The sequence below is a fragment of the Monodon monoceros genome, unplaced genomic scaffold (genome assembly GCF_005190385.1).
Source record: "Monodon monoceros isolate NGI ecotype Baffin Bay Population unplaced genomic scaffold, NGI_Narwhal_1 Super_Scaffold_12, whole genome shotgun sequence".
Taxonomy (NCBI): domain Eukaryota; kingdom Metazoa; phylum Chordata; class Mammalia; order Artiodactyla; family Monodontidae; genus Monodon; species Monodon monoceros.
The window spans coordinates 83,534,059-83,553,413 of NW_021703768.1; the positions used below are offsets into that span (position 1 = coordinate 83,534,059).

General features: G+C 41.4%; 1 protein-coding gene across 5 annotated transcripts in view; it reads left to right on the forward strand.

Moving 5' to 3' along the window:
• Nucleotides 1-1,504: 1,504 nt before the first annotated feature.
• PAM (peptidylglycine alpha-amidating monooxygenase) overlaps nucleotides 1,505-19,355 on the forward strand; it is a 279,877-nt gene continuing 262,026 nt past the window's right edge. For all 5 annotated transcript variants that reach the window (XM_029218598.1, XM_029218593.1, XM_029218592.1 and 2 more), the window contains exon 1: nucleotides 1,505-1,680. The gene's annotated coding sequence lies outside the window, so the exon portion shown is untranslated. The remainder of the gene's footprint in view (nucleotides 1,681-19,355) is intronic.

A 19,355-nucleotide genomic window follows, 5' to 3' on the forward strand; every position in this document is an offset into this window, starting at 1 on the left:
TGGATTTCTCATCACTGGCCAAGAGCTTGACGTCATCAGCCTTCTCTGGAATTTGGGAAGTGGGGCGGGTGAAGGCCTGCTCTGAGTCCTGAAGTTTATCCTTGACTCACCACGGCTCGCTGAGAATTCTTTTGGGAGGTGGTCCAGATTTTGCAATCTATCCACTACAGGCATCGGTGTTTTCCCTATAGAGAAATGGATTTTCTTTCCTGGGAGTTCCCGGATGGCTGGAGAGCTTTGCCTCCTTCATGCAGCCTCTCACCCTCTTAGTTGGTTCTCACTTGCTTCCTCACCTTCCACTGGCTTCTACCTCACCTTCTTCGAGATCCCTCCTCCAGGTCTGGTCTTCCTCCATCCCCCAACCCGAGGGCCCCAGAAGGAGAAAGTGCCTGGAAAGACCAGAGCTCACTGCGCTGGGGATCTATGCCGGGAACCTGGATGGGAGAGGTTTGGGGAAAGGGGGATAGGACTTTGGAAGATGATAAGCGGCTGGTGCTGGGAAGGAAAAGGCGCAGTGAACGCACTGTACAGGTTACCTTCGGGGAGGTAAAGGCACTGGCAAACACCTGCCCTTGAATTAAAGGCGTATCAATTTGTGTGAGGTCAGTAATGCACAGCACCAAGCCACTTGGGTAGAAACCCTTCCGACTGGAACATCCCAGATCCCTGGCTTCCAGTTTTGTCCTGCTTCGGGGTGAGGCGGGGAGGGGGTTGATTTCTGGGTTCCCTGCCTGCTGTTTAGGGGAGAAGCGGTCAGAGTGTGCGCGTTGGGCGCACTGCGGGATGAAAAGGGTTTCAAAAAAAGAGATGTGCAGAGGTGGGAAACCAAGCTAGGAAAGGAGGTTCCCCGCGCCAGGCCTCGCGTGCGGGCACGGAAGCACTGCGAAAACCTGAGCGAGGTGGCCTGAATCCAGCGACCGGCAGGCGTGTGCATGTGAAAGAAATTGCACTTTTTCCACAGGTTCAACCCCGGTGCCCCGTTTTCCGGTTCTGCATACTTTCTTTGCCGGAGTCCCTAACCCTGGGCGGGAACAGGAGGGAGGGGTCCTCGATTCTCTCGGGAAAAGTCCTCCCAGCCCCGCGCTGGGCGGAGGGAGAGTCCGACATTTTCCTCGGCCTCTCTCCGGGCAGCCGGCGTGGCCACCTCGCAGGGCTGCTTTTAGGGACTCGGGCGGAGAAAAAGGAGACTTTCAGGCCGGGCCTTGACCCCCTTCCCAGGGCGAGAGTTCCAGCTCTTGGCCACCTCCTGCCCGCTCGTGAGTCCGAACACCCAGGACGGCGATCCCCGCAGGGAAAGCCTGGGACGCTGCGCGCGACCTGGAGCTGACTCTGCGGGGACCTCGTTCCCAACCCCCGCGGCCCGGGAGCGCGAGGGGGCAGGGGCGGAGCGGAGGCGTCGAGCACGGGGCGGGGTCGGGGGCGGCCAGGAATCGCGGAGCCGCCCCGGGGGAGGGACTGGGAGCTGTCCCCTGGAGCTGAGGGCGAGCGGCGGACACGCTTGGGCCCCGCGTGCGCCCGGAGGGAGCTCCTGCCTCCGTCGCGGCCGCCGCGTGCTCGGCCTGTCTCCGCCCAGGGGGCCGGAGCCTCCCAACTAACTCCGCCCGCCGCGCCCGCCGCGCCCGCCGCTCCGCCGTCCGCAGGCTCCCGCTTCCGTCTCTGACTGTGCTCGCAGCCGCGCAGGTTGGTGCTGCCGCCGCCGCTGTGTCCGCTGCCGGCCGGCGGGCAGGGCAAGGGTTGGGGTGGGAGCGCTGAAGGGGGCTCGGGAAGTTGGGCAGATGCTGGGCGGGGACGGAGATCCTAGTGTCTCAGCTCCCTCCGCTTCCCCGCGCCCGAGGCGGTCGTTGGTTTCCTCCCAGGCTGCTGGGGTCGCGGGGGATCCGGCGGCGCGGCCGGGGAGGATTTCGGGCACTGAGCCTTCCTCGCACTCCCCGAGCCCCTCCCTGACCACCCCTCAGCACCACCACAGCCGAGGCCAGTTGGTAAAGGGGTCACCCTCCCGTCCTCCTCACCTTCGCACTCCTCCTGGCGCCCTCACCCTTTGGGTAAAATTGTTCATTCGGCCTTTTTGCCCCCAACTTGGAGAACTCTCCGTGCCAGTGAGAAAGGCTCCCTGGTTCCCAGACCCGCCCCCGAGACTAGTTTCGGGTCGCAGCGAGGGCCGCCGCGAGGGTAGAGCTGGGCTGGAGCCGAGCAGCGACCCGAGGTGCCTGAGTATCGGCGAGTGCCGGGAAGCGCTGGCAATTCCCTCTCCTCTTCTCTCGAGTCCTGGCCCAGCTCGGCGGTCCTTCCTGCCGTGGAGTATAATACGCTGGGTGATCGCAGAGGCGGGATGGAAAGTAACCACCACTCGGATACTTGGAAAATAGGGATTTAAGCCTGCTCTCAGTCACATTCCTATTTGTGTGGCCTTGGTCGCGACCCTTTGGACACCCTATGTTCTGTTCTGTAAAACGCGGGTCTGCTTTGCCCGCCGCAGAGGGTCGTTGTGCCGATCCAGTGGGATCACTTAGGTGTGTTACTTGATTTTGAGCCACTGGTCTCTGGTCTTATGAAGGTGCCTGATGGCAGGTCCTGTGTTCATTCTAATCGTCAGAGTCCAGGTCCTTCAGCTGAGATGTAATTATGTCTCTCTAGGTGATTTGGCCAATAGCTTTGTTAGGGTAAAAACTCGTGTTTCTGGATCTGATAATTAGTGTTCAGAATTGAAATCGTCTCTTCCCCACCCAACCCAATCAATGTACAAAGCTAGGACCTTACATATTTCTGTGGTCATAGGATTTAAAATAGCAGAAGATCGTTATTGGCACAAGTCTTTGGAAATAAGAACTATGCTTGCTTCAGATGTTTGCCAATCTTGAAAACCTCTTTTCCATCTTAAGTGCAAATTTAAGTTTGCTTTTAATTTAAACAGTTCAGGAAGTAGACTTTTATTTTAGTAAAGTAAGTTCAGATGCTCAAATTACTTGTGCCCTATCATTTGTAAATTTTCAGTTTAAAATCACAGGCACAAGAAGCATTGTTAGCACCACTCTTATCACTTTATGAAGAAAACAAGTAAATGGCCTAAGAAAGTCAGCTTTAGACTTGAAGTTAAATAGCTATGGCTTGTCTTTCATGAATTCATGATTTAATAGGCATTTCATGAGTTCCTGTATTGTGCAGTGCATTGTGCTATGTGCTTTTAAAGAGAGATATAGAATATGTTCCTTGCCCTAGAGGGACTTCCAATCTAACTTAGAGACTAATATTTTTTTTTCATATTTTTATATAAACATCATGTATTCTAGCAACTACATATGGCAAGTAAAATGATGTCAAGAATACATCACTGAAGGCCCTTTAAGATCACTGTTTGGTGAATATACTTAATAGATTGGAAAAAAATAAGTTTAGATAAGCCAGTGTTTTCTGAAATAAAACTTCAGGTGCTTCTACATCATCAAATGGGAGGCATACTTGGAAATAAAATGAATTCTGTATTTTTAGAATGAAAACTCAGAAAAGCATCCATGTATGTATGAAGTAGTAATCAAATGTTAAAAGCTATAGAAATTTCAATTCTAACTTTAGTCAGTAAGTCAATTTATGGTGTCCATATACAATTTTTTCTCAACTCCTTGAGAAAGGAAATTATACCATAATGCCTGGAAAAAATACAGAGATGGAATAAGCTGAAACTTGAACACTTAATGGCCTGGTGGGCCCTGGATTGATTCCGGAAATTTGGCTTAAAAAGTTACAAGATTCTTAGTGAGACCTTTTTTTTTAAGAAAACCACTTAAAAAAGTTTGGCTTGGTGCAAAGAATGGGCAGGAATCCCACATGGAAAAGATTGACCAGACTAGGTTGTATTTGGTGTGACTCGGTGACATTTCTGATTCTTTTCCTGCTTCTAGGAAGAATTCATCCATCTGCAGGGTATGTGTAGAATTTCATAGGCTTAACATACCACCAGTACTTGGCTTTGAGAGCTTGGATTCAACTCACACAGTGAGGCTAGGTAGGTTTTGGGACAGCCTGAGGGATATGAAGTTAACTTTACACTTGGCCTTATTGCTCAGTACATTTGTTTTCCTATTTGTGAAGTGAGATTAAAGATTGTGTCACTGCTTGGAACTGTGTGGTTTGGTGTAATAGTCATGAATATCGAGCCAGAAAGCTTCTTGTGTGTGTAAGAACTTTCTTTTCCCCTTTAATTCCTTTAGCCAGTAAAAGCTAATTGTGAAAATCACATACAAATAGCTGAAAAGAAGGTAGTGGTGTCCTGTGTTCTCAAGTCTCGTGAGAGAAGTTTCCATCATTTTATCTCCTACAATTTACTGTACTGATGTAGAGAATAAGACCTTCATCTTATCCAAGGTTGAACAGCTAGTGGCAGGAGTAGAACTATAATTTCAATTGCCTGAAAATAGTTCTCTGGTTTCTCCTTACCCTGTGTGGTCTCTTATCATCCAGGGCACATTAAAAATCTCACATTTATAAATTGTGTATGGTTAAGAATTTTGGCTTTGGGTTCTGATGGGCATGGGTTTGAGTCCTGCCAGGCATTTACTAGTCGTGTAACCCTGGGTAAGTTACTTAACCTCCCGAGTTCTCAGTTTCCTCATCTGCAGAGTGGGAATAAAGGAAGTACTTAGCTCAAAGGACGGTTGTAAGGATTAAATGAACTAATTGATGTGAAGTGCTTAGCACATTGCCTGTTACTTAGTACATACCTGAAACTCAAATAGTTATTTCAGTTTTCTGAGGGGAGGGGGATGACAATGCAAAGGTCCAAAGTTTTAAAATAAATAAGTGCATAAAAATATACACACAGCACCACTCTCAGTATTTTGAATTAGCCATTCCCAGTGGCTTTGTTAATTTATTTAACAAGTGTTTATTGAGCTCCTACTATGTTGGGCCTTTTCCTAGGCAGTGGCATACAGTGGGATACAAGACGGTCGTAGTCACTCTCTTATGGTCTAAAAGTCTGGGGAGGGATATAGATTTGTAAACAGAAATTTATAATCTTATGTGATTTGTGTGTGGAGTAATGCAGTGAACCACAGAAGGTAGGATGGGATGGTGTCGTACAGTGCGTCACATCCTAACTGGCGTTGGTTGTGGTCAGGGAAGACTTCCCATGAATACACTAAGAATGAGTGATAGTTAGCAACTGAAGAAGTTGGAGGACTGAAGAGTGTTCCAGACCAAGGGGAACAGAGCATGATGTTTAGAATGGAACTCAGGTAGATAATGTAAAAGAATAAATAAGTGAGAGCTGGAGAGAGAGGTGTGGCAACTGGAGAACCCAGGCTTTGTCTAAAGGGAACAGTAGATACTCAGCTCCAACCAAGCGTTGTCAGGTTGGGATGCAGGCCAAGTGCTGCCAGATGCCCTGATTTTTTTTAAGAGGAGCTTAAAACTCATATTTCATAAATGTGAAATGGCCCAAATGTTTTTAAAACTATTGTGTGGGCCAAAAAACAGATGCATTTTGTAGTTGGTATTCAACCTAGAGCCAGTACTTTATGACCTGTATTTTAGGAAATGAAAGAAGTTTAGTGTGGCTATAGGAATGCATCTTAGAAGAAGAGGTAAGGGAAGAGCCCACAGGTAGGGGCAGAGCCACATCATTCAGGGCCTTGTGGCACTTGCCAAGGAGGGTTGGCTTGATCCTAAGAGCAACGGATGACATAAAAGACTGAAACAAGAGTGGCATGCTTAGATTTGTGTTTACAAGGTATTGATACATTCTGGCTACTGTATGGAAAATGCCTGGGAAGAGGCTATAGTGATAACCATTTAGGAAGCTATTGCAATGGTCCTAGCAAGAAATAAATATGTCTAGAAACAGGGTATTCAAGCAGGTTGGAGAGAGATGGGTAGATTTCAGACATGTGTATGAACTTCCACTGTTGGGAGATAATTCTCCATTAGTCACTCATGTTTCTGCACGTCTTGTGAGCAGAGGTACTGACTGTTTTCATTCCAGACTATCTTTTCAAGGACTTTTGTATAGCAGATAGCTATGGAAGATAGAGGTAGCCTTTCTCTATGGAGCAAAGGGCAGGTAGGTTTACTGTCCATTGTAAAAGATTTGGTACTCTAAGCTCAGGGGTCCACTTCTCTAATGCAAATCATTTAGTGTGTAGGTATGCTATGCTAATACTTCTGCTACTGCTTTTTCTGTGAGTAATGTAATCCTCTGTCTCTGACCTAGGAATCTCATTCCTTGTGCCAGCATCCGTGAAGCTGTGGTGTGCTTATTTGTTAGCACTAGCCACCAGTTTAGCCACTAGCCACATTGTTTAGATTTGTTTCAATTAATTAAGATAAAAAATGTTACTTCCTCAGTCACACTAGCCACATTTCAAATGCTTAATAGCCACATGTGGCAGGTGGCTACTATAGTGGGTAGAGCAGACACAGAACATTTCCATCATCGCAGAAAGTTCTGTTGGATGTTGTTGGTTTAAAGCTTCAGATTTTTTGTATTCTTGGATGAGTAGAGGCAGAAGTTGTTGATTATGACAGCATACAAATGATGCTTGTTTTGTGTTAGGTTCATCGGGGTTTTTTCATACAAAGGAAATATTTCAGTTTGAATAGTTAGTACAGTATTTAGTTCACACCTGCTGGGGAAAAAAAACGTAGAGAATTATCTGCAATGTCAACTTGGAGACTGGAGCCATGTGGCAGCATAAATTCTCCAGATATATGGCATTCTTCAAAATCATGTGTGACCGTGAGATAGGGATCTGTGCTAAAAGGAGCTTGAACTTCTGAGCACTGTCTTCAGCTTCATCTACTAGCCATGCTTAACATAGAAGGACAAGATTGGCACATTTGCAGCGAGGTTCTGCAACACAGCCAGTCCAAAAGCACCCAGGCAGCACCTGCTGCAACCCAGCTGTGCTGCCTGCACTCACATAAAGGATGGAGGACAGGAACAAGATTTCCACATGGCTCTTGCTCAGGGAGTTTAAGAGGACAGCCTCAAGAAAAGAAGGAACTGGAGTCAAAAGAAAAACCAAAAATCAAACTCCAAACCCAGCAAAACACAGTAGTACTGTAAAGCACAACCTGAAGTGGCACAGCAGAGATGGGGGAGGATGCCAAGAAACAATAAAAGCAGTAGATCCCTGCTTCCCTATCCGTTGGGGGAAGCTCATTTTGAGGAGGGCATGGACCACAAGTACTGGAAAGTGAAAGCACAGTGTTCTTTCTGTCATTCTGTATTTCTGTCAGCCCAGCCAACAGCTGCTGCAGCCACAAAGGACAGTTTTTTTACCTGCATTGAGTGTGCAGTTGACTGCTAGTCTTGTCATTACAACATAAGCAAAACAAAGGACAGTGGTAGAAATGCTAAACAATAAACACAGAGGCCCTTATAGAAGAATCATACTACCACCTGCTATTTCCATGGGTAAAAATGCCTTTTCAGAAATTTCAGATATTACAAATTTCATTTACCTATGCTGGAAGAAATTTGCTTCAAAATAGTACCTATTTGTAGTGTGGTAAAATTTTACTTATATGAAGACTAATTCATATTTTTAAAAATCTAAGTTTTAGAATATTTTAAAGATTGAACTTATTAGTTTTAAGTGCTTACATACATAACCCAGAACCTGCTAAGCCTGTTACCTTGTAGAACTGTTTTGAAGAAAGTTTTTATAAAGAGATATGTTAATTTTGAAGTAGAATGATGATTGTTTGCATGTAACTGGAGGCTTCTATTAGAGTGTTTAAAGAAAACTTTTGTGGGTTATACATTTACCTCCTTTTTAAAAAAATTTATTTTATTATTTATCTTTGGTTGCATTGGGTCTTTGTTGCTGCGCCCGGGCTTTCTCTAGTTGCGGCGAGTGGGGCTACTCTTCGTTGTGGTGCGCGGGCTTCTCACTACGGTGGCTTCTCTTGTTGTGGAGCACAGGCTGTAGGCGCGTGGGCTTCAGTAGTTGTGGCACGCAGGCTCAGTAGTTCTGGCTCACGGGTTCTAGAGCGCAGGCTCAGTAGTTGTGGTGCACGGGCTTAGTTGCCCCACGGCATGTGGGATCTTCCCAGACCAGGGCTCGAACCTGTGTCCTCTGCATTGGCAGGCGGATTCTTAACCACTGCACCACCAGGGAAGCCCACGTTTACCTCTTGTTAACGATACTAATTGCATCAACAAACCCTTATTTTCACAGATAATCCTTCTCAAGTTTCAGTAACTTTTGGGAGAGCCAAGGTCAGGTGCTATTAGGGTTTGTACCAATGTAGAGTCCCTTACATAAATGTCTCACTCAGTGAGGTTTTACTCCATTTAGTGTTTTAATGCTATTATACTTTTCTAAATGTCTTATTTTTTATTTAATTAATTAATTTATTTATTTTGCGGTACGTGGGCCTCTCACTGTTGTGGCCTCTCCCATTGCGGAGCACAGGCTCTGGACGTGCAGGCTCAGCGGCCATGGCTCACGGGCCTAGCCGCTCTGCGGCCTGTGGGATCTTCCCGGACCAGGGCACGAAGCCGTGTCCCCCGCATCGGCAAGCCAACTCTCAACCCTGCGCCACCAGGGAAGCCCTAAATGTCTTATTTTTTAAATTGTGAATTAAAAATATCTTATTTCTGTAGGGATGGAAAAGCTTGGTTGTCCCCCCTACATTCTCCCTCCTCGTCTTCCTAAATGTGGTAACATCAGTTGTTCACTGTGCTTTCATTTTTCTCTTTCTGTTTGGTTTGCCACAGTTCCTAACTTGTGCTTCAGGCTTGCATTTCCTTGTGCCTCCCTTCTCTTCATGCAGACAGCATGAAATTAGAAATAATCATTGTCAGTTGTATTTCTGAAGATCAGAATTTAACCAGTTTCATGCTGTCCCTTCTCAGACCGGGTGTGGTAAATCATCTTTCGAAAACTGGCTCCAGTAAAACTGGAGTGTGCAGTTGAAACAAACGCAGGAGACTTGCTGTTTATTGCATGAGTCACTTATGGGTTCAAATGAAAGGAAATGACAGATTGCTTTTCATGCACGTTATTATTACATCTTATTTTAAAATAGGCCTGAAATAAGGAAATAAAAATAAACTGATAAGCTCTTTTCCCCAGAGAATTTAGAAGTGTTAGGTGATTAAAACAGTAACACTGAGGGTCACAAATTAGGCCTTGTCCTTTAACCCGTGATTTCCTGTGGTGCTGAGAACTTTTTAGGGTGTACATTTCTCAACTTGCACATGAGTGAGTTTAATCCGGAGCAAAGTAGGTACTTTCTATTATAAGCCATTTCCTCCATGGCCCTTGCCTCACTTAGCTATTACTGTATGCCTAATCGACCACAGTGAAATGTCTTTAAAACATTTTCTAGGGGACTAAGGACTCTGGGGAAAATTTTTATAAAGGAAAATGCCCGGAAGGAAAGTTTGAATGGTTTCTTTGCATAGTTAAATGTTTCCAGAGAGACTGATGAGTCAAGGAGTTGTTAATAGGATATGTAAATGTAACCTTTCACCTAGTTACTGTCATTACCTAAATCATAACTATGTAGCTTTAGCAAATTGTTTGAACTGGTTCTAGTTCCTTAATGAAACAGATTGTCTTGTTCCTATTCTTTTCCAGTCTACAGTCACTGCCATTTCAAAGTTTGCATTGCCCCTAGGCTTTCCCTCTCTCCTGTTTTTAACAGCAGCTTGTCATCCTATTACAGATTTTCACTAATATCTTTGTCTTTGGCTTTACTTCAGTATTTGTGGAACGTTTTTATATCTGTGTATTTGATATTGACTTCTAGCTTTTTGGTTCCTAATAGGGTACCTTCTTTCACTTATTCAACAAATATTTATTCAGTGCCAAGCCATGTTCTAAGCACTATTCTTGACCCTAGAAATTTGAGAGTAAGCAAAACATTCATGGTCTGTGCTATCATGGAGTGAAGAGTCCAAGATAAAGACAATCATTAATCAGTTTTTTAAAAAGCACAGCAATTAACAATTACATAGTTACAAACAGAGATAAATGCTCTGAATAGAGCAATACTTTTGTGGGCTTGTATAACAGCAACCCAGGGAAGTGACAGTTGCTTGATAGCACAAGATGAGTAGGAGAATGTGAGAAAGGGTGGGAGGAAGGGCGTTCCCCACAGCAGAGGGAAGTTTGTGCAGAGGCCCTGCAACAGAAGGGAACAGAGTGAGATCAAGTAACTGAGGAGAATTCAGGGGAGAATGGAATGAGATGAGGCTGGACACCTAGGCTGGGGCCAGTCAAGAATTTGTTCTTTATCCTAAGGACTGTGTTTTAAGTAGGGGCTGGTGACCCCATGAGATTTGTGTGTGGGTAAGATCATCTGTAGGGGAATGAATTGGAGAGGGGCCTAGGTTGGCAGTGGGGAGATGTTAGGCGGCTTCTGCATTAATCCAAGTAGAATGACAGGATGTACTAAGCCTGTTGTGTATACTGGAAAGTGGCAGTGAAAATAGATTAAAAAGTGTTTTAGGGGATAACATCAATTATACTTGGAAATAAGATGGGATTATTTTTTATTCATTCAACAAATATTTAGTGAGTTTTAAACTTTATGCCAAACTCTGTGCCAAGCTCTGGGAATATAGCTATGACCAAGATATACAAGATCCCTGTACCAACGGAGTTTACATATTAATAGGAATGACAGCTAATAGGAAATAAAAAATAAATATAATTTCAGATAATAATAAGTCCTATAAAGAAAAATGAAGCTGTACAAGGGAATGGAGAATGACAGGAGAGTCCTCATATAGGATGGTCAAGAAAGACGTTTTTGAAGAGGTGGCATTTCAGCAAAGACCCAAATGAAGTGGGGGAGCTAACCATGCAAAAAATCGTCTGCCATGCAGAGGGAACAACAAGTACAAGGGCTTGAGGCTGGAAGAGGGACCCCTCACCTTCCAAGAATACCAAGGAGGTCAATATATATAGAAATATGGGAGGAGGGAAGAAAGACAGATGTCGAGGATGCCTTGCCAATACTTGAAACTTAAAACATCTTAATAGGCTCATTATATTCTCTTCAGTCATAAGCCACACAATCCCCGGTTGCTTGGCCCCAACCTGTTTTTAACACTGCTATTGGAACAGCTTCCTCTTCACACCTTGCTAAAAACCTGATGGTGATATTTGCATGTCCGTCCTGTTAATGGTGACTCTTCAGTCAGCTCAGTGGGAGGGCTCCTCTCCTGCTCTAAGCCCACTTCCCATTACAACCCTCTCTGGACTTCTCAATTAGGCAGTTGAAGGCCGTCCTCCAGTGTTTGTTTAGACCTTCCACATAATTTATTGTTTTTCTCCTTGGTGTTACATTTATTCACCATGATGCCTCTTTCCTTCCTATTAGTCTGTTTCCACCTCTTCCTTCAAGACCAGGTTCACAAGTGAAGTGTTACCTTTTCTACTAGTTTCTTTTGATTTATTCCACCTTACTTGGATCACTGAGCCCCTCAGCCTACTCAGTCTGTGTGATGTCATTTTTTTCTTCCTTCCTTGTGTCACTTGAAAATGCACTGCTTAAAAGTGCCACCATTGTTCCAAATTAAGTTATTTATGATCATATTCTTTCTTCCTAGAAAAAAATTGGCACTACTACCAGCTCTGCTATGTGTATATGTGACATTGGCCAGAGCATTCACCTGACAGAGGTTCAGTTTCCCTGTCCACTCCCCTGTTTCTTCCCCAGTGTGGTTGTAAGGAGCAAATGAAGTAAAACGTGGAAAATGTGTTTTAAATACATGCAAGACATTTTTTAATATTTTTGATAGGCATATTTCATATCCTCATCTAAATTGCAGGTTTTTCACACCAGTTCCCACCAGCGTGGAATTATGTGTGCTGCAGGAGTTCTGTGAGGTGTCTCGAGCTTCCATCCACATTATACAAGCTGGGGACAACTCAATCCATGGCATGTGTATTAGTCTCCCAGGGCTGCTGTAAGAAAATGCCACAAACTAGGTGGCTTAAACAACAGAAGTTTATTGTCTCATAGCTCTGGAGGCTCTGAATCAACATATTGGCAGGGCTGGTTCCTTCTGAGGGCTGTGAGGGAGAATCTGTTTTCTTGCTCTCTCTTGGCTTCTGGTAGCTCCAGGCATCCTTGGCTTGTAAATGGAACTCACCCTGTGTCTTCACATTGCCTTTCTTCTATGTCACTGTGTCCATGTTTCCTGTTTTGATAAGGGCACAGTCATTGGATTGTAGGCCACCCTTGTGACCTAATCTTAACTTGATCATCTCCATAGACCTATTTCCAAATAAGGTCACATTCACAAGTACTAGAAATTAAGACTTTAATCTTTTTACAGAACAGAATTCAACCCATATTAACATGATTCAATATACGTACAAGAAAGGGAAGTCACAAACTTGGTGAATTAGCTCTGTATTACTAGAATGACTCACAGAGATGAATTAGGTATGGAAGAGCTAGTTTCCTGTATGATGTAGGGCAAAATAAATGAAATATTTGGTAAAAAATATGTGTGAAATCTGAACATTCATAAATACTTATTTCAGAGTTCTGCAAGTCCTGTTAATTTCAAATTGGTTTAAATTAGAGCATAGAGGGCCAGCCAAGAGAAGGAACAAAAGAACCCAGTAACTTTTCTTCCAAATTGTAATAGTACATTCAGTTCTTGTACTGATATGAATGGAAAAAATATGCAGTGCATGTGCTTATTCATATAATCTCTATGTGAACTTTTTTGTGTGAAAAATTTTATTGTTTCAATTGATTTTTTTTTTTTTGGCCCAGTATGCTTCTCTTTGACTTTCTGGAAGGCCACATGTGGTCCTATGACAAACTGACCCTTCTCTGCTAAATGCCCAGAAAGGTCTGTTGTTCTTCTCCTATCTGGTGCCCCAGCCTTGTTGATAAAACTCATTCCTCTCTTAGACTTAAAAATCTCACTGATGTATTTTTTTCTCATCGTTTTTTTTGTTGTTACTGTTGTTTTGTTATTTTTTGATAGTGCAGGGGAGAATTTGATACATTGTTACCAGTTGATGTTGGCGAATACCAAAGTGTATCCCTACTAGAGTTTTATCAGATTTGACATGAGGATGTTACATTTTATTTGGTGAACCTGTGTTAATCTTCATATGCTCTCTTATTGTCATTTAGGACAGCCTTTGCTTTAGGGACATTGAGGAAGGCACCTGAAGCTGGTGTGGTGGTATTTTCCTGTGTACCTGGCTGACCAATTTAAAAGTTTAACCATTTTTTGTTTCCTAACAGTCTGGCACATAGATCACATCTGAGAAGCTTATTGTAGGAAGTCATTCAGACTCAGTGAATAGAAATTGAATACTTGACCTTTACCTGAAAAGTGGCTATTTTTTGTCAACCAGAAGAGCACAGCTCCCATATTCCAAAAAACTACATGATAGAGAAGGTTTTTAATTGTTGCACTTCCATTAATTTACTTCATTATTATTGCTGCATTGAGATTTTCACTAAAGGAAAAAACAGCCATAAATTGTTATTTCTGCTTATAGTTTTTTTGTGAAAAAAAAATTTAAAGTCAAAGACAATGAATTCCAGGTTTCAGTGTTATTATAGAGCTAAATTTTTTTCTTGGTGTCTTATCAAGTGGGTATTACCTGGAGAAAAAAATATTTTGATCTTACTCTTCCAAATCTAACAGGATACCTTCTTTCTGACACTATAAAAGAGTTACATGAAAAGGATAAGATAATGGACAGGAGATTACATTTATGCTACTTAATCATCATCATCTGCAGAGGTTGATTCTTCCTTGTTCTTAAGTAAAGTTTTTTGACACATATTTTCCCTCCAAAACATAAATACCAGAAGGTCAAAATAGTTACTGAAGTGATAATAAGAACCAAGAAAGGTGTTGAAGAGAGAGTGTATCAGATAGAAAATTTCATGGGCTGAAGGGCGAGGCAGTGAGGTGGGGGGACGGTTAGGGCAGGACATTTTAAAAGTGTATTTATTCCTGGAGTCTGGAAAGACCTTGTTTCTGACCATTTTAAATGTTCTTTTTGCTGTTTTTGGTTTTGCAATCTTCCATTGTTGTTCCAAGTTAAAATATTTATATGTATGTTCTTTCTCCCTAAAACATGAACTTCAGACCACACCTGGGACCATCTGGTGTTTTGTGTAATGTCAGCATCCGGTGGAGGTGTTGGACCCTGCGGGTGCTTAGCTACTAGGTTCCAGGACAGTCATAACCTCAGTGATACCATTTACCCTATTTGGTGAATTCCCTACACATTTTCCTGAGATACGAATATAAAAAAATATATATACTTGAAAACTACAGGGACTTTTTTGAAGTGGTTAAGTGTATGGCCTTGAGAGTCAGACAGCCTTGGGGTCAAACCCCAGGTCTGACATTTACCAGCTGTGTGACTTTGGACAAGTGACTTACCCTCTGTATGCCTCAGTTTCTTCATCTCTGAAACCAAATAATAATAATAGTAAACTGGCCCTTATGGTATTTATTATGGGCTAGGCACTGTTCTAAGCATGTCACATATTTTTAACATATATGATTCTTACAGCATCCCTGTGAGGTAACTTCTGTTATCTCCATTTACAAATAGGGAAAATGAGGTAAAGTAATTTGCCCAAGGTCACATGGGTATTAAGTAGTGGGGCAAGGATTTGAATCCACAGACTCTGCCTTAGGGGTCTGTGTCACCTGGGAATAAATGAGATGATCATTTAATGCACTTAGAATGGAGTCTGGCACATAGCAAGCACTCAGTCTACTGCTTTTCCCCATCCCTATTACTGCTACGACTGCTGTGATGGCAATGACTGCTATTAATTTTTTTTTTATTGAAGTATAGTTGATTTACAGTGTTGTGTTAGTTTCAGGTGTGTAGCAAAGTGTTACATTCTTTTTCAGATTCTTTTCCATTATAGGTTATTACAAGATACTGAGTACAGTTCCCCGTGCTATTCAGTTCGTCCTTGTTGTTTATTTTATATATAGTAGTATGTATCTGTTAATTCCAAACTTCTAATCTGTCCCTCCCCCTGTTTCTGCTTTGGTAACCATAAGTTTGTTTTCTATGTCTCTGAGTCCATTTCTGTTCTATAAATATGTTTATTTGTATCATTTACTGCTATTAATATTGTCCACTCTGATTCATACCTAACTACATTTTAATAGTAGTTAATAATTTTCCCAAATGCTCTCTCTGAAAAATGGCATTAGTAGTGTCTCTCTCATGTTTTTTTCCCACCGATGCACTAACACTTGCATTGGTTCTTAAAGGGTTTTCCATTTGTTTTTAAACCTAATATTTTAGCAGGTCCATGTAATAAAGTATTTTGTACAGTGCACCCATTTAAAGGTTGCGGCTATGCAGGTGGAAAAAAAGCTACAGGGCTTTGGTTAAACTTTTCGGGAGTTATAAATTGCTGGTGGCTATTTTCTCCATAAAAGTTAGGCCCTGTAGCAATTTAAAAACTTTATTTTTCAGTACAGTGTATGCTTGATTCCAGGGTGTAAGGTTTGAGGGAGGTTGGAAGCTATATCACCTAATAACTATTTTGCCCATTTCTAAAAATTATCATTCTATTATAATACTCATTTGATAAATCCATTTGCCAGTTGGGAATGAAATTGAAAATCTTTGTCATTTTTGCTCCATTCTAAGCAGGAGAAACATAGAAGTTAAGAAGAAAACAGTTTTATCTTTTAAAGCATAGCCTTTCTGGGGTTTAGTCTCACCACTGTGTAATGTTAACCAAGCAGTTTTTCATCTATACAGCATACTTGCTGGTGATGTTTCTGGCTCCTTCCCACGGGCACTGTGTACTTATGCCTAGTGGCTTAGTCTAGAGTTTTCAACTAAGGAACACAAAGGGAGGAAAGACTGGGGGAGGGACCCTTTAGCATCCTGAGAAGAGGAAATTGATGTTTATACTGCTGTCAGCTAGAATTTTGAAGCCTTTCAAAAAGAAAGTTACACTGTATGCCCCAGATTTTATAGAGAGAAGCCTAACACCAATTGGAAAATAACATTCCGGAAAGTTTTATGACCTGAGTGGCTCAGGTACCCCTCAGAGGCTGCAGTGCACTAGAAGGTCTGTGGCTGGGTTTAAAAGAAGAAACGTTGATGTGTTCTCATTCTGGTAAACTGTGGACAGCAATATCATAATTGCTTCCATTTATTGAGGTAGTTTTGTATGGAGGAGAAGGAAACCAGCTTCCTAGTGTTAGACATTATGGGCAAGTCTTGGCTCTGCCTCTTACTAGCTATGTGACCTTGGGCAAATGACTGACTGTCTCAGTGCCTTGGCTTTTTCTTCTTTAAAACAAGGGATTTTCATGGAGTGTGGTGGTTCTAATTATTCTTTGAGGTGATGTGTATAAAATGTTATATGCATAAAAAATGCATAAAAAATGCCTGCTACTTGGTTAACTGCTCAGTAAATATTAGGTATATTTATTATTATACGTTATGTACTTTTCCTAGAGTACCTCTGTTGCTTTCTATAACCCTGCAGTGTAAACCATTATCCCTGTTTTACAGAAGAGAAAACTGAGGCACAGAGGTGAAGCGCTTTGTTTTGAATGTGAAGGCTTGTGAAAATGGTCTTTCTGTTGCCATCCCCCTCATCCTGATTGTTGTGCTCTGCCGTTGCCCATCAACACCAAGTTTATAAGATAGAGCAGAAATAGATTGATTTATTTTTTCTGAAAATTATGTGCTAGGATGCTTATGAAGTTCACGAGATACACACAGTGTCCTCAAATTTGGAAATATGTAGTTCCTTTTCCAAGGAAAACATCCTCCCTTACTTCCAGTTTGACTTAATTATGTTTGTCATAATGTTACATAAATACATTCCAGTGCAGAATAAACGTCAGTTTATAGCACTTAAGTCGTTATAAAATAATGCAAATTTACAAATTAAATGCCAACAAAACTATACAACCAATAAAAATTCAAGTAGTTACATTAATTTATGAGACAGATATGTCGTTTTGCTGAAAGTAACCTCAATTTTGGGCTCATCCATACTCAGGATGGATTTTGTTTAATCTGCATCTGGCTTTTGATTTCATGATACTAATGTATTATAAACCTTTGAATATCTGTAGTTTCATATGGTTCAACCTAAAAAAAAGTCTTGGGCTTCCCTGGTGGTGCAGTGGTTGGGAGTCCGCCTGCCGATGCAGGGGACATGGATTCGTGCCCCGGTCCGGGAAGATCCCACATGCCGCGGAGAGGCTGGGCCCGTGAGCCGTGGCCACTGAGCCTGCGCGTCCGGAGCCTGTGCTCCGCAATGGGAGAGGCCACAACAGTGAGACGCCTGCGTACCGCAAAAAGCAAACAAAAAAAAAACCTTTAAAAAAAGTCTTTTAAAATAAATATGTTACATAACTTGGTAGTAATCATTTTAAGCTGTAGCTTGATAGTTCAGAGTAATAGAACTTCAGGAATACCAGTTTTAATGGGTGTTACTTGATAAAACATGAAAAGCTGTTTTATTCCCTTTGGTGTCAGTGTTTAAGTGTAGACTTCACCCTGGTCTTGGCCCTGAGCTTAGGGTGTAGAATCAGACTTCCTGGGTTCATCTTGCTGCAACAATATGTTTTACATTAAAATTTCTGTGAATTTTACATTTCTTTGTGATAAACTAAAACTGCTGGGTTAACAAGTATGAAGCTATGAAGTTCTTGCTTTGTATTGTATTTGATTGCCATTTACAGTCAGCATATAGAAGAGAGCCCAGTTTACCACATCCCACATCAGGAATCAGACAACATTTCCTATAAAGTGCCAGTAAGGTAAATATTTTAGGCTTTGCAGGCCACATACAGCCTCTGTAGCAACTACTTAGCCCTGTTATTACAGCACGAAAGCAGCATAGACAATACATAAAACTTTATTTATGGACGTTGAAATTTAAACTTCATACAATTTTCATGTGTCACAAAATATTATTATTCTTTTAATTTTTTCCCAACAATTGAAAAATGTGAAAACCATTCATTCTTAGCTTGAAGGCTGAATAAAAACAACAGCAGGGCATTTGACTTCAGAACCTTTTATGGAGGCCTGCCCTAGATGCCATTTGATAGGGTAGAGAGGGGATCTTTTTTTCCCTTTTGTTTATGGAGGCGTTTTGGTGTGGTGATTAACACAGTAACTCTGAAGTGAGGCTGGAATGTAACCTATTTTTGACTCAGTTTTCTCAACTGGAAAATAGGGGAAATTTTTTCTTTGTACCTCGAACATTTGCAGGAGATGAAATGAAAGACTGGATGTATAATGTGTAACACAGAGAAGTAGTCTGTAGCTTTTGCTCTTATTTCTATAATTACTGTTGAGGTTATAGAGTTTTTCATGTGCTCATTGGCCATTTAAAAATTTTTTATTTGTTCTTTTGTGAATTCTACATTTATATCTATTATTTGTTCTTTATATATTGACACAATATTTGTATATTAAGGTTATCAACCCATTGCCAGATATTTTGCAGATTATTTTTTTTCTGCTTTTTGCCTTCTGGTTTTGTAGTGGTGGGTTTTTTGAGTTTTTTTTTTTTAAAAAGATAAGATCTTTCATTTTTATGTATTTCAGTTATTGAAGGTAATTATTTCAGTTATTGAAGGTAAGTTCAATACATTTATTTTCATTTTTATTTTTATAAAAATATTCTCAATCAAAGGTTAGATATTGTTTACCTATATTTTTAGTCTAGTCATTTTATTTCACATTTTATAATTTCACATCTTTAATTCTGAAATTAAATTTTATGTAAGTTATAAATTCTAAATGTATATATTTTACATAGATTTTACAAGTCAGTTCAGCATCATTAATTGAATAATTATTTATTCCCTGCTGATTTAAATGCCACTTTTATGAGACTCTAAATAATTTAGTTGAATGGAATTTGGCCTGAAAAAAAAATTTAAAACAAGGCTGTCAATATGACACCATGCTCTGGTCTTCAGTATTGGTAATTTGGTGTAATATGAAGCATTTTATTTTACTTTAAGAATTTGTATCTACTTTTAGCTGTAGTAAAAAAACACGTCACAAAGCTTACCATCTTAACCTTTTTTAAGTGTATAGTTCAGTGGTGATTATACAATAGATCTCACAAACTTTTTAATCTTGCGAAACTGAAATTCTTACCCAGTAGACAACAATTTCCCACTTCCTCCTCCCACTGCCCCTGGTAACTACTCTTCTACTTTATGTTTCTATGAATTTGACTACTTTAGATACCTCATATAAATGGAATCAGACAGTATTTGTCTTTTGGCAACTGGCTTATTTCACTTAACATAATGTCACTTAGAACTTCTTGCAAACACTTTTTCCTTTTTAAAAATATCTTGCTAATTCTGGGTCAAATAGAAATGT